Source organism: Hemibagrus wyckioides, linkage group LG05 (genome assembly GCF_019097595.1).
Source record: "Hemibagrus wyckioides isolate EC202008001 linkage group LG05, SWU_Hwy_1.0, whole genome shotgun sequence".
NCBI classification, from domain to species: domain Eukaryota; kingdom Metazoa; phylum Chordata; class Actinopteri; order Siluriformes; family Bagridae; genus Hemibagrus; species Hemibagrus wyckioides.
The window spans coordinates 13,026,618-13,042,199 of NC_080714.1; positions in this window are offsets into that span (position 1 = coordinate 13,026,618).

Sequence of the window (15,582 nt, forward strand, 5' to 3'; positions counted from 1 at the left end):
GGGTGGGGTTCTTTTTTTGGGTGTTTATTTGTTCTTCAATTCCTTGTCCAGTATACATCCAGTATGCATCTCACCAGATCTGTATCGCTGAGTCCTATTAACACTTCTAAATGCCTTGTATCACTACTATGACAGACTGAGGCTAGTCTGTTGGTTCATAGTTTTGCTTCATTTGAGCAGAGCCTGGATAGGTTCCCACTTGTTTCATTCTAACATTTCTTAGTGAGCTTTGGGGGCTGCCATTATCATTAACAAAAATGTCATGTTTGAGCTGACGAATGTTCTGTTGTTACTGGTCATTTCGTTATGATCTCAAGTAAGCACTATTATGTACCAGTTATCCTAGTTTCTGTATATGCCTCTGTATATTAGGATAATGAAGAATTAGTTTTTTTTCCAAGCTTACCAAATGTGGATGATATTATTGGAGGAGATTTTAATTTGAGATATATCCCTTGATCCCTCAAATTGGCTAATTTTTATCCAAATTTGCCAAAAGTAGTGTTAAGATATGCCTCTCAGATGGGTCTCTGTTTACTCTAGATATAAAAATTCTCTAAAATTCTCTAAAAATCTATTCATACATTTTTGAGAATTGAATTCTTTCTGCTGGTATTGTTATAATGCATTACTACCTGTACATACAATAAACTAGTTGTGTGCTCATGCTTCCGTGTCTATTGATATAGTTTTTTTCCCTGGTACATTCTCATCCACTTCTTGGAGATTTGTTTTATCTAGGCTATCGAATAATCTTTATTTTTTTAATCTTTTTTGGAGAAGACTAAGTTTAATTGTTACAATTACAACTTTTTTCTCTCTAGCATGGTCAGGTTTACCACCTTTCTCCATTGCTTTTTAACCTTTCTACAGAGCTTCTAGCTATCTGGTGTTGAAGCCATGATAGTTTTAAGGAAGTTTCATGCTATGGTTTAGTTCATAATCTTTCTCTTGTATTGTATTGCATTTTAGCATTTTTATTGCTTAATCCCGCCTCTTCCTTTGTGGTGTATCATTAGCCGGATTGCCTGAGGAGAGTTTTGAAGTGTTTGAAACACTTACAGTGTTTGAAAGTTTCTTGCTTGTGTCTGCATTTTAATTTTAGTTTATACTATCTAATTTTCTCTTTTGCCTCAATATTTTACATTGTCACCTTTCGTTTTCAAATTTTTTACTTACTTATTGCAGTAAATTTTTCTTTTTTTGGGGGGCTTTCTATTTTTCATTCTTCAAAAAGCAATCGGAGAAAACCCACTTCAGAGCTCTTCAATATCCATATTAATTTCACTTACAGGTACGTAATCATAAGATATGGCAAACGTTAAGCTTGCACAGTGTGTGAGCTTCAGGATGTTTAGTAATTCTTCCTCCGTCGTTAGCATTAATTTAAATGGTAATCTTAGGGTCCTATGCAAGCATAAGTTCTTGAAGATAGTGTTCCATGTAGGAGCTAATGATATACGCCTTCGTCAGTCTGAGGTTACAAAGAGTAATATTGTGTATAAATTAGCAAAGGCGATGTCCAATGCTATAATATACTCTGGCCCCATCCAAATGTGGCATGGCAATGTAGCTTACAGCAAGTTATGGTCGCTGAACTGCTGGATGTCCAGGTGGTGCATAGCACATAGTCTTAGAGCAGGTCTAGTTAATCTGTGACGGTCCAGAGCCAGGGCCAGGGAGCAGACAAGCAGGCTTATCTGACCATCTGCTAGCTGCAATGAGTCTTCACCCAGGATTCACAACATTGAGACTGTCTGTTCCCAAAGCTAAACAAAAATGTATAAATAATCAGAAAATTTGATTAGCATAAAACTAGACCATAGTGAATGCACAGCCAGCACCTTTGATCTGAAGCTAGGACTGTTAAATATAAGATCTCTTTCATCCAAATCACTTATTGTTAATGAACTGATTACTGATCAGGAGTTTAATATACTCTCATTAACAGAAACATGAATTAAACAAACACGTATGTAGCGTTAAATGAAGCTTGTCTGCCTGGTCATAGCTATACACATCAACCATGTCTAACAGGCAGGGGAGGAGGTGTCACAATAATTCATGATAATAAGCTAGGCGCCACACAAAAACCCAGACATGAATTCAACACATTTGAAGTTCTTTATACTAACCTATGTAGCCACAAAAAATAAGTTCAGAGTTGATTCCACTAATTGTTATTTACAGATCTCCAGGGCCATATTCTGAATTCCTCAGTGAATTTGCAGATTTCATTTCAAACCTTGTTGTTTCTTTAGACAAAGCATTAATTGTAGGAGACTTCAACATTCATTTTCAGAAGTCTAGAAGACCCTATGAGGACTGCAGTTGTATCCATCTTAGATTCAGAACATAATAGGACCCACTCCTAATGGAGGTCACACTCTGGATCTTATTCTAACATTCGGCTTAAATATAGAAAACGGTCACACTTCCACAGTCAGAAGCTATCTCAGACCACTATCTTATTTCATAAAAATTTCATCGTAGACACAAGATACACAATTTGCCATGTCACCATGTTAAAAGTACATTTACATCTGCTACTGCAGAGAAATTGACCAATAGTCTTGTGGGAAATTTCTGAAACTTATACTTTTCATACATCTAATCATTAATTACATTTTATTTTAATCAGTAAGGGAATTACCTTAAGCAACTCGTATATTTGATTTCTCTCCTTTAATCTCTAAGACAGATCCGATTCAGGTTTAAGCATTAAAATAAAACAAAGAGATGAGCTAGGTAAATCGAGATAAATTGTTTAATCATTAAACTCACTCAGTTATGCTTAATCAGATGATGATTTTAAAGTAATATAACTATCAATATAACTTATCTTTACCTACTCTCACTTTCATAAACAATGATGCCTATCTAATTATCGTATTTAATCTACTGATTATCTGATTATTGAATAATCCTATCAGTATTAAGCACCTGTCATAATCATTAGTCAACAGCTAAACTTATGGTAAATAGATGAAATTAGCATAAAAATAGACACAGAATCTGAGTAGGTTGTTAGATGTGAAACCATGTAAGGAACCAGTTGGTACAAAAGAATATATAAACCCACAAAAAATAGAGATGAGCAAAACTGGCTGTGTCATCGTTAGTGGGTTATTATTCTCAAATTTTCTGGCTTTGGCGTAAACAACACAAGGGCATAAGAACAAAACAACAAGTGCCGAGACGGAAGTGTGTTTGGAGAAAATGTTATTGAAGCGCCAGAAGAAACGAGCAAAATATTATTGCAGTGGCTGATGTTAATGTAAACATAGGGAGAAAATGCTGAATAGGTGTAATGGAAAAATACAGACTTAAAAGCACGAAGCAATGGAAGATTTAGAGAATTAAATTAAACTATATTAAAATAAACTGGCGATTCCTAGCCTAAATATATAAATAATAAAATAAGTAAATGACTAAATAAATAGTTTAAAGATAAACTAGGTTAGTTAACCTAAATTAAAAAAACTAGCCATTTTACCCCTTTTACCTTTACCACCACATAGGCAATGAGTGAAAACTGAAGTAAAATAAGGCCAGCACCATTTCCTTAAATAATAATAATCCTTAACTAAAGTAATTTCCAGGCAGTCACCATGAACCACACAGGAACAACAAACAAGTACACAAACATATGGAACATGGGGGTTATGTAGGTTAAAATATAAGTGATAAATTAAAGGGGTAATGAAATAAATGTGGTTTTGGTCTAAATAAGTTCTGAAGTTTAGACAGATCAACAACTAATACGTGTTAAAATTAAAACTTGTGACCCATAGGCTGTATGAAGGCCACAGAAAGGTGGCCTTCACAGAAAGGTGTTTTTCAGGGGGAAAAATTTGTGAACTTCAAAACAATCCATAGAAAAACAGAGCCCAGCAAGTTTAGGCAGCTGGGCTAGAAGGTATATATACTGGGGGATTTGTGAAGGGGGGTGTGCTTTTTTTTTTCTGTGTATTTGCATGCCATTTCTGGTGATATTTTTAAATAAAACCGGTTGCTTCTTCTCATCCAAGCCTGGAGGAGTACTTTATTTCTTTGTTTTTGTCCTGCATTTTTTAAAAAAAAGGCTCTAGAACCACCCTGAAGTGTCTACCCGGAGAGGGGCTCTGGGTTCCAACAGTCTCCCAGAATCATCATCCATGACTGGTTGGCCGTCTGACCCCACAGAACTTGATCAGGCGACTGATTACTTAGAGTAATACCCTAGATACTGTAGCTCCACTTAAAAGGAAAATAATTAAAGAGAAGAAACTAGTACCCTGGAACAATGACCACACATGAGCTTTAAAACAATCAACTAGGAAACTAGAACGTAAATGGCATCAACTAAATTGGCAATATTTCAGTTAGCGTGGAAGGAAAGCCTTCTGAGCTACAAAAAATCTCTTAGTGCTGCTAGATCAGTGTATCTCTCTGCCCTACTCAAAGATAACAAAAATAATTCTAAATTTTTATTTTGTACTGTAGCAAAACTAACTAGGAGTAAAACCGCTGTAGAAAAGCGCACACCATCTATATGCAGCAGGAATGACTTCATGAATTATTTCATTGAAAAAATCGATAATATCAGGCAAAAAATTCAGTGTTAATTTAACTAATCTGATAGATAATCCTGTAGATAATATAACTATATCCAGTCAGTGCTTAGAATGCTTTACTCCCCTTCAAGAGCATGATTCAATTTCACAAATTTTATCTTGAAAACTTTCAACCTGCATACTAAACCCCTTACCCACATGTTTCCTTAAACAGATATTACCAGTAGTTACCGAAGCTCCTCTAAAAAAAAACAAAATTATAACTTCTTCCCTTGTCACTGGCTGTGTGGCTAAATATTTTAAACTAGTGGTTATCAAACCTTTGATTAAAAAACCTGATCTTGACCCCTGTCAGCTGTCCAACTATAGGCCAATATCAAACCTGCCCTTTATCTCCAAGATCCTAGAAAAGGCTGCAGCACAGCAGTTATGGTCATACATACATAGGAATAACATTCATGAAATGTATCACTCAGGATTTAGGCCTCATCACAGCACAGAGTCAGCCCTGGTTAAAGTGGTAAATGACCTGTTGCTGGCCTCTGATCAGGGTTGTGTATCCTGTATGCTGGTGTTGCTCAATCTTAGTGCAGCTTTTGACACCACTGACCACACTATTCTACTTGATAGGCTAGAAAATGTTGTTGATGTTAAAGAAACAGCCCTCTCCTGGCTCAAGTCTTATTTGACTGATCGTTATAAGTTCATAGATCTAAATGGTGACTTCTCTATGCATACCAAGATTATGTTCAGTGTTCCACAAGGTTCTGTCTTAGGCCCACTGCTTTTCTCCTTATATATACTCCCCCTTGGTGCAATTATTCATAAACATGGTATTAACTTCCACTGTTATGCCAATGACACCCAGCTACATGTTTCAGCTAAGTCAGATGAGAGACAATGGCTTATTAAGATTGAACAATGTGTAAAGGACATTAGACAGTGGATGGTCACTAACTTCCTCTTGCTTAACTCTAACAGGACAGAAGTGCTCGTACTAGGACTACATGCAGCCAGGAGTAAGCTTTCTGATTACAAAGTAACTATGGATGATCATTTAATGTCACTTCATGATCCATTCTATTGTTACCTCTAGGTTGGATTATTGTAATGCCTTACTGTCTGGATTTTCCAAGATCCAGTTAGTCCAGTTAATGCAGCAGCTAGAGTCCTATCTAGAACCAGAAGATATGAACAGATCACTCCTATCTTAGCCACACTTCATTGGCTCCCAGTCAAATTTCGCATTGATTATAAAATACTATTACTGACCTATAAAGCACTAAATGGTCTTTCACCACAGTACCTGAGCGATCTTTTAGTTATTTATGATCTGCCATGCCTACTTCGATCAAAAGGTGCAGGGAATTTGGTAGTACCTCAGGTAGCAGGCTACAGCAGGGGGCAGAGCTTTTTCTTACAAAGCTCCACAGATATGGAACAGCTTTCTAATCAGTGTTTGGGATTCAGACACAGTCTCAATGTCTAAAGACACATTTTTTAGTCAAGCTTTCAATGTATAGTTTGTCTTGGGTAAAGGAGCAGATCTGGAAAGTTCATGAGCATAGAGTGTTTGGTGTACTGGAATGTTTGGATACTGTCGCCTTACCCCCCTCACAAGGTTTGCTGAACCAGATGGTGATGCTCCCTGTGAGAAGGCTCTCCACAATCCCAGTTTAGAATGCCCTTAGCACCCTGTGGGGAATCTTAAACCAGGCCAGGCATTGTGGATGGTAGAGACAATGAGTTTATCTGGCTCACTCCAAAATAGTGTCCCAGTAAACTGATGAGCTGTTGTACAATATGATCACTGTTGGTACAAATGACCTCTTGTACCATTCTATTCTACAGCTGATTGAGTCTCCATAAACAGGAACTGTTTAACCAGTTGGTTATGGAGGGGATGCTTTTTGTCTAGAATGGCTGTGAGTTTACTGAGTGTTCTCTTTTACACCAACACCTCAAAATCATCCAAAGATCAACCCAAGACCAAGCCAGTCTTCTTGACTAACTTGCTGAGGTTTTTCTCCATTTCCAGCTTTATTGCCACCTCTGCAGTCTACTGCTGGAAAAAGACTTCACTGGCTGGTAGATCTTTGCTGCAATCTTGCTAAAAATATTATAGTACCCGAGCTTCCTTAGAAAGTAGAATCTGCTCATCCCTTTCCTGTACACTGCCTTTGACTTAACCTTCCAGTCCGTCTTGTTGCTGAGATGGACACCAACATATCTGTAGGTGTCAACCAGCTCAAAATACTGATGAAAAAATCAGCTTGTTATTGTTGTTTTGCTTTGAAGCCTGTGATCTGCACCATGCCATCTCTCACCTCCTTTGCATTGTTCTGCCTGCCTTCCAGCTTCTTTTGATAGACTTCGTTGACCTCCTTCAGTCTCACCTTAAACTCCTCCTGCACTCTCCACATCTGTTCCTTGTCCATCTGACTGAAAGCCCACTTCTTTTTATTTAATAGTTTCTTCAAGCAGGTAAATCCAGTTACATGAGGGAATGATTCTCCTACAGTTATTGGGGCATTGCAGTGGTAAACAGCTAGCCGTGATTTTCTACTGAAGCCTTGTAGAAGATCATGGTATTCTGCTGGGATGATGAGTGGTGTGTGTGTTTCTCTGGCTTTCTACTGTTGTAGAAGTGAACCTGGACACAGTGGTTGTGGTGGTTAGATTTCCAGTGAGTGATTTCTTTATCAGTACAGGATATTTGCAGGTCATATAGTTGCATCCATGGAAACCCCAGAATGATGTGGTGCCTAGTGGTATGGGTGATATGGAAAGAGTTATTTAAGGCACTGACCTGGAGCAGGACTGGCTGTGTGCTGTGGGTTATGATGCCATTGCCAAGAGCTCCTTTGTCAATGGCATGTTGCAGGGCTTTAATGGAGATATGGCATGTGTTCACAGTTCCTTGGTCAATGAAGTTGCCTGAAGCCCTGAAGTCAACCAGGATTGCCAAAAAAAGAACTGTATTCTCGTTCACAATATGAGTGATTGGCAAGCCAAAAAGTGAAAAATGACTCACTGTAGGAGAGTTTAGAGAGCTGTTTCTGTTTTTTAGATGGGTTGAGCATGGCCAGTGGTCAAAGACAGAGGGCTGCACAATGTGTTTAGACTGGCCACAGTAGAAACACAAGCGTTCATAGTGCCTTCTCTTTCTTTCGATACTAGAGTCGAACATTATCGGTCCATGCCCTCTCGGTGAGTACTTTCTGGTTCAGAACATGTTGAAAGGTGGCTTTTATCATGATTTCACTTCACCTTCTGTCAGCTATTAGTGTGCAGAACAAATATTTGAACTCTGCCTTTCAGGGAGTGAGAAATAGTGTGAAACAGCTCTGTGAACCTCTTATAGGACATAGTCATCTCAACCCCCTTCTGCTATTCCACAGTGGTGGCCTATTTAAGCGCCTTGCTGGTTAGCAACTTTAGGAAGGTGAGTCATCTTATATGCCTCAGACATTCCCTCATAGCTAGCAAAGTGCTTATCCTGCTACATTCATATTGACAGTGAAGTAATCAATTGTAAGCAGCTGTGAAGGTGGCATGGTCTATGGTTGTACAGAATTGTAGTCTTGGGTGTATTCTCTGGGACACTCTCACTGATTATTCATTTTGTATAGCGCCTTTTACAATGAACATTGTCTCAAAGCAGCTTTACAAAAGAAGATAAATGGAGAAAGGGGAGGGGGAAAAAGGAAATTAAAAAAAATAACTAAATAACTAGAAATTAGAATAAATTATTAAATTAAATTAGTAAACTATTTTATCCCTAATGAGCAAGCCTGTGGTGACGGTGGCAAGGAAAAACATTGTAGTTTCTAAGGTTATTATAGACACTAATTCCTTGCTGTCGCAAGCTGACAGATGAAATGGCAGATCTGTGATGGTGTGAAAGTCCCCAAGTGGCTCTGTCCATGGCTGCCTCCTGGTCCACACAGATCCATCCACAGCATAAGTGAGCACCACCAAGCGATGAGACTCCGACCAGGGAGGGCAGTGGTCACACTGGAAACTGGCAAACACTGGGAGCTCAGGAGTGGGGTGTATAGCTCAACAGAGAAAGACAGAGAGAGAAAGAGAAAGATATTATGTATGATTCTGATCATGTGATGTTTAAGGACAATGTAGATTATGTGTAAAGTGCAGGCAGGGACTCCGGCAAGACTAGCTATAACAGTATAACTAAAAGGGAGAGGCAGAAGGTGACAGACATGAAGGCTTCCCGGGACATAAGGCATCCAACCACTTCACAGTTAGCAAACCTGAGCGACTTGTGAGGGTGGTAAGGCGACAGCATCCAAACATTCCAGTACACCAAACATTCTATGCCCATGAACCTTCTAGATCTGTTCCTTTACCTAAGAAAACTATATATTAAAAGCTTGACTAAACAAATGTGTCTTCAGCCTAGACTTAAACATTGAGACTGTGTCTGAATCCCGAACACTAATTGGAAGGCTGTTCCATAACTGTGGGGCTTTGAAAGAAAAAGCTCTGCCCCCTGCTGTAGCCTTTGCACCCTTTGATCGGAGTAGGCGTGGCGGATCATAAAAGACTAAAAGATCGCTCAAGTACTGCGGCGCGAGACCATTTAGTGCTTTATAGGTCAGTAACAGTATTTTATAATCAATGCAAAATTTGACTGGGAGCCAATGTAGTGTGGCTAAAATAGGAGTGATGTGTTCATATCTTTCGGTTCTAGTTAGGACTCTAGCTGCTGCATTCTGGACTAACTGGAGCTTGTTCATGCTCCTACTGGAACATCCACACAGCAAGGCACTACAATAATCCAACCTAGTGGTAACAAAAGCATGAACTAGTTTTTCTGCATCATGAAGTGACATCATATTTCTTATCTTGGCAATATTTCTGATATGAAAGAAGGCTACCCTAGTGATATTATCTACATGAGCTGCAAACAAAAGACCAGAGTTAATAATCACACCAAGATCTTTTACTGCTGGACAAGATGAAACCGAAAGACCATCCACCGTTACTTTGTAATCAGAAAGCTTACTTCTAGCTGCATGTGGTCCTAGTACTAGCACCTCTGTCTTGTCAAAGAATTATATCTCAAATAATTTGGTTTGAAATTAATAGTCTGAATTTTTTGCCTGATATTGTAAATTTTTTCATTGAAAAAATTCATGAAGTCATTGCTGCTACATATAGATGGTGTGTGCTTTTCTACAGTGGTTTTACTCCTAGTTAGTTTTGCTACAGTACTAAATAAAAATTTAGGATTGTTTTTGTTATCTTCAAGTAGGGCAGAGAGATATGCTGATCTAGCAGCACTAAGAGAATTTTTGTATCTCAGAAGGCTTTCTTTCTCCTCATCATGGCACCTGTTAGTGGGTGGGATATATTACGCAACAAAGTGAACATTTTGTCCTCAAAATTGATGTGTTAGAAGCAGGAAAAATAGGCAAGCGTAAGGATTTGAGCAAGTTTGACAAGTGCCAAATTGTGATGGCTAGAAGACTGGAACAGCTCTTGTTGGTTGTTCCTGGTCTGCAGTGGTCAGTATCTATCAAAAGCGGTTCAAGGAATGAACAGTGGTGAACCAGTGAGAGTGTCATGGATGGCCAAGGCTCACTGATGCACATGGTGCATCAAGCTGGCCCATCTAGTCCAATCCAACAGACGAACTACTGTTACTCAAATTGCTGCAGAAGTTAATGCTGGTTGTGATAGAAAGGTGTCAGAATACACAGTGCATCACAGTTTGTTGCGTATGGGGCTGCATAGCCGCAGATCAATCAGGGTGCCCATGCTGACCCCTGTGCACCGCCAAAAAAGCCAAAAATAGGCATTGGAACTGGAGCATTGGAAGAAGGTGACCTGGTCTGATGACCCATGTTTTCTTTTACATCATGTTGATGGCTGGGCGTGTTACAGGAATTAAAGGATCTGCTGCTAACATCTTGGTGCCAGATACCACAGCACACCTTCAGGGATCTAGTTAGGGAGTCCATGTCTCGACAGGTCAGGGCTGTTTTGGCAGTAAAAGGGGATCAACACAATATTAGGCAGGTGGTCATAATGTTATGCCTGATCGGTGTATACTCTCCCTGCCGATCAACCAGAGCTTTACATGAACTTTACTAACAAGCTCATCCAATTCATGTCATTCACATCTGTCTCTGAGTGTGAGAATGTGATGTAATTATGAAAAGTAGGGTGTTAAGTCTCAGTACTGCTTTGCATATGTTCCCTCTACCTTTTTCCTTTTTGTGTGCTGCTCTGTTGTCTCTGGCTTCCTATGCTCTGCCAAATGTGGGCAAACTGACAGCTTGACAATGAAGATTACAGCAGGTTATGGTTGCTAAAGTGCTGGATGCACAGGATGTGCTCTGAAAATATGGACTTCATTGATAATTGGAGCAATTTTAAGGGGAAAGCTGGCCTGTTAGGGTGGGACTGTGTCCATCCCACTCAGGAAGTTGCTGCTCTCATTTCTTGCAGCATAGTATACATGGTGTACAGTGGCATACAGTATACATGGCCTCAGAACAAGCCTAAGTAGTCTGTGACAATCCGGAGCCAAGGTCAGGGAGCAGAGAAGCAGGCTAAATCACCGTCTGCTAGCTGCAGTTAGTCATCACACATGGTTCACAATATTGTGTCTGTTCCCTGAGCTAAACAAAAATGTAGAAACATTTGTTGTTTTAGTAACCTGATTAGCATAATACTATATCATAGTAAATGCACAGCCAGTACATTTGATCTGAAGCTAGGACTGTTAAATATCAGAGCTCTTTTATCTAAAGTATTTATTGTTGATGAACTTTTACTGATGAGTAGTTTAATGTACTATGTTTAACAGAAACATGGATTAAACCACATGAGTATGTAGCATTAAATGAAGCTTACATGCAGAGGAGGACATGTTGCAGTTATTTCTGATAGTAATCTAGGTGTCACACAACAACATATGCATGAATTCAACGAGTTTCTTTATACTAACCTAACATACAGTATGTATCCACAAAAAAGTCCATTGAGACGATTGCACGAATTGTTTTTTACAGACCCTCAGGGCCATACTCTGAACTCCTCTGTGAATTTGCAGATTTCATTTCAAGCCTAGCTGTTTCTCTCACTAAATCATTGTTAATGATTTTCATAACGAATTAATTGTTGGAGACTTTAATATTAATTTTGAAATTTCAGAAGACTTTCTGAGAACAGCAGTTGTGTCTGATCTAGATTCAGTAGTAGTTAATCAGAACGTAAGAGGATCCACTAATAATGGAGGTCATACTCTTGCCCTCAAAATTTTGGAATAAGAAAAGGAAATGTAGTCACATTTTCACAGTCTGAAGCTATCTCAGGCCATTATCTTATAAATAGGTACACAGACAGACAGACAGACAGACAGACAGACAGACAGACAGATAGACAGATCTTTGTGCGCCTTTGGGTAAAATAAACAAGTATTGTTGCCCCCCATGGACATTCGGGTTGTGTCATACAACTGTTGTGGTCTGCGTGTGGGCCAGAGTGTTGGGGATAAAACCTGTAACATTTTATGCTTGCAAGAGACAATTTTAGCAATACAACATCTGGATAACTTTAATTCCTTTAATGATAATTTTCATAGTGCTGGTGAATCCACAACAGATCTTGGTATAGATTTAATTAAAGGATATCTGGAGTTGTGGCCATACTTTGGAAAAAAAAAATGTTTGTCACTTGTTAAGATGGTTAGACTGGATGTTAAGTGGTGTATTGCAATACAGATTACCTATTAAGGTAAGAAATGTATTATTCTAAATGTGTATACACTTTATGAATGCCATCATAATGAAGATGAGTATTTAAATAGACTAGCTTTTTCAGTTCTTTTATTAAAATTTATACTATTTCTAGAGTGTATGTCATTGGAGATATAGACAGAAATTCATTATTTTCTAGTCATATTGTTCAGTTTTGCTCATTTTGTCAAGTTAATTGTTTTTGCCTGTAGATAGCTATACTTATGTTAGTGAGGCTTGGAACACAACATCATGGTTGGACCATTGTATTAGTACAGCTGATGCACATGCCTTGTTGAGGGGTATGAGTATCTTATATGATACAGTAACAATTGATCCCATACCTGTTTCTATGTTGATAAATGTTGATAAATAAAAGTATGATATAGTAAATGCCCTGCATGACTGTAGTAAGCCTTTTTTTTATTTAAGGGTATAATAAATAATACTTTGTCTGGCTGGAAGCTTTTAAATTATGGGTTATCTCAGGTAGACCCAGGCAAGTGCCTGAGCTTGAGTATAAGAAGTCTGCAAATGCAAGATATAAGTATGCTATTCCCTTTATCTGAACATTAGTAAACCTTAAGGTTCTATGGCTATGGAGCTGTTAAATCACAATATTACTGATTTTTGAAAAGAAGTCTGAACTTTTAATAATTGCAGGGTATCTCTTCCCTGTACTTTAGATGGAGTTTCTGGGGCAGAAAATATTGCTGAGTTATTTATTTGTATCGAAAATGAATTTTATAATGTGGACAATATTAAAGTTAATGATCTAATAGTGAGCCTATAGGCAAATTGCCTCATAACAAATTTAGTGACCTAGATAATGTTTCTGCTGAACATTTTAAATATGGAAGTAAGAGGATAGCCCCACTTTTGGCTGTCTGTTTCACTGGCCTTCTGATCCATGGTGTGTTACCATATTGAATGTTGGAACAGTAGGTAATTTAGATAATTATAGGCCCATAGCTTAGCTAGTGTTCTGTCTAAAGTGTTGGAAAAGATCTTGCTGGGATAAATGTGTTTATTTAAAGCAGAACATGGTACTGATCTTTGCATTTGTTTCATTGATGCATCTAAAGCTTTTGACTGGGTTAACCATGTAAAGATATTTTTTAAAATGAGACAAAGAGAAGTGCCAGAATACATTGTGAGAATTCTGGTTTATTGGTATGCCCACCAGACGATGCAAGTAAAATGGTGCAATAAAGTTTCTGCCCCTTTTGGGGTTAGTAATGGTGTGAGACAAGGAGGGATTTTGTCCCTAATTCTGTTTAATCTGCACATGGATGATCTATCTGAATGTTTGAATGCCTGTAAAACTGGATGTATGATTGGGAATATTTTAGTGAATCATATTATATATGCAGATGATCTTGTGGTGTTTAGGCAACTCTTAACTGTGTGTTCTAATTATGATTCTGAACATGATATTTTATATAATCCTAATGAGAGTGTTTTTATGATTTACACCTTGGACCTTTTGTCACTGAGAACATGACAGATGATGAGGACATTGAAAGGCAACGCTGTATGATGTATATGCACCCGAATATACTCTAATGAAAGTTTAGTTTCTGTTCAGATGAAGTGAAGGTGTCACTGATCAAAGAATACTGCTCAACACTTTATACCGCTCATTTGGGGTTCAATTATAGAACATCCAGTTTACAGAAGAATGACATTATTGTGGGTCTATCAAATATATCAGTCAAAGCTTTAGAGACAACTTTGAAACTTGAAACAAAGAAGAGAAAGTTAAATATAGAATACAATACGTTAAATTAAACGTATAGTGCAGATATTAAATGAAATACAGTTGTGGATTGAACCATATTTAACCATATGGATTTAACCATATTTACATCAGTATTTTATTAATAATTTTATTAATAATAATAAAAAAATAGCATCCTGATATAATGACCACACACAATATGCAGACCACTAGGGCTATTAGAATAAAACTGGAATCAAACTAATTTGGTATTTCAAGTAGCATGTATGCAAAGCCTCATGAACTACAGAAAATCTCTCCACCCTAATTGAAGACAAAACAAAACAAAAACAATCCAACATTTTTGCTCTCAGGTCTTCATCTTTGAACATTTCATGGCTTAGGCAGGAAGAAATTAGTTTTAAATCTATAATGAATTCAGAAATTACATTATGTATAAGTAGCTCAAAAGCTCCTGGTTATGCAATTCCATTTGACAATATACAGTTGAAGAAAGGACATTTATAATCACATTCTCCAGTGGCACCCAGATGAGAATGGGTTCCCTTTTGAGTCTGGTTCTGACTGAGGTTCTTCCTCATATTGTCTCAGGTGTTTTTTCCTTGCCTCCATTGCCCTAATCTTGCTCATTAGGGATAAATATAAATTTCATTTTAAAATTTTTATATTCCTATAAAGCTGCTATGAGACGATTTCCATTGTTCAAGGCACTCTACAAATCAAGTTGAATTTCATTGAATTAATTGTTGCCAACAGTGCTTCTTTTGAATAAAATGTCTAAATACTAAATTTGCCAAAAATAAATAAATAAATAAACTCTAGAACCATTTTATAATCATAAAAATGTAATTTATAGCACAAGAGAGTGTGCAAAACCTGAAGAGGTCTGAATAATTTTTAACCCACTGTATAGTCTCTACACATAAATCATCTCAGATCTTTTCCCACCTTAAATGTGATGTAGAAACCAAAAAAAATCAATTGTAACACAAATATATTTTTAAACATACTTGTATGTTTAGTATGCACACCCTTACCTTTTTTTTTTTTTTGTTAAAAGTAGTCAATTGTCATTTTTCTATATTACAAAAACCCTTAACAGGGTTGTATTGACCTTTTATATATCCACTGTTTTCTAATTTGTGAGATAACAAACCAAACTTTTTAAAATTTGGGGGGTAATAAGTAAGAATTTTGACATATTGGGTAAAGAATTTGAGATGCCAAGTTTATGTAAATCTAAAATATCAGATATTAAGTCAAAATTTTTATTTTGAGATAATTAGTCAATAGTTTAGGATAAATAAGAATTTTGAAATAAGTCTTAAAAAATCTGAGACATGTGGGGAAAACATTTAAGGTACTAAGTGTAAAACTGAAATGTTATGTCAGAATTGTGTCAGAATGCTGCTGTCAAAAATAAAGAAAATATTCTCTTAATTTCTCCTTTATTATCTGGTAGAAATTAGCTTCTTCCATACTTATTTGATAAAAAAAATAATCAAAGCAGCTATAA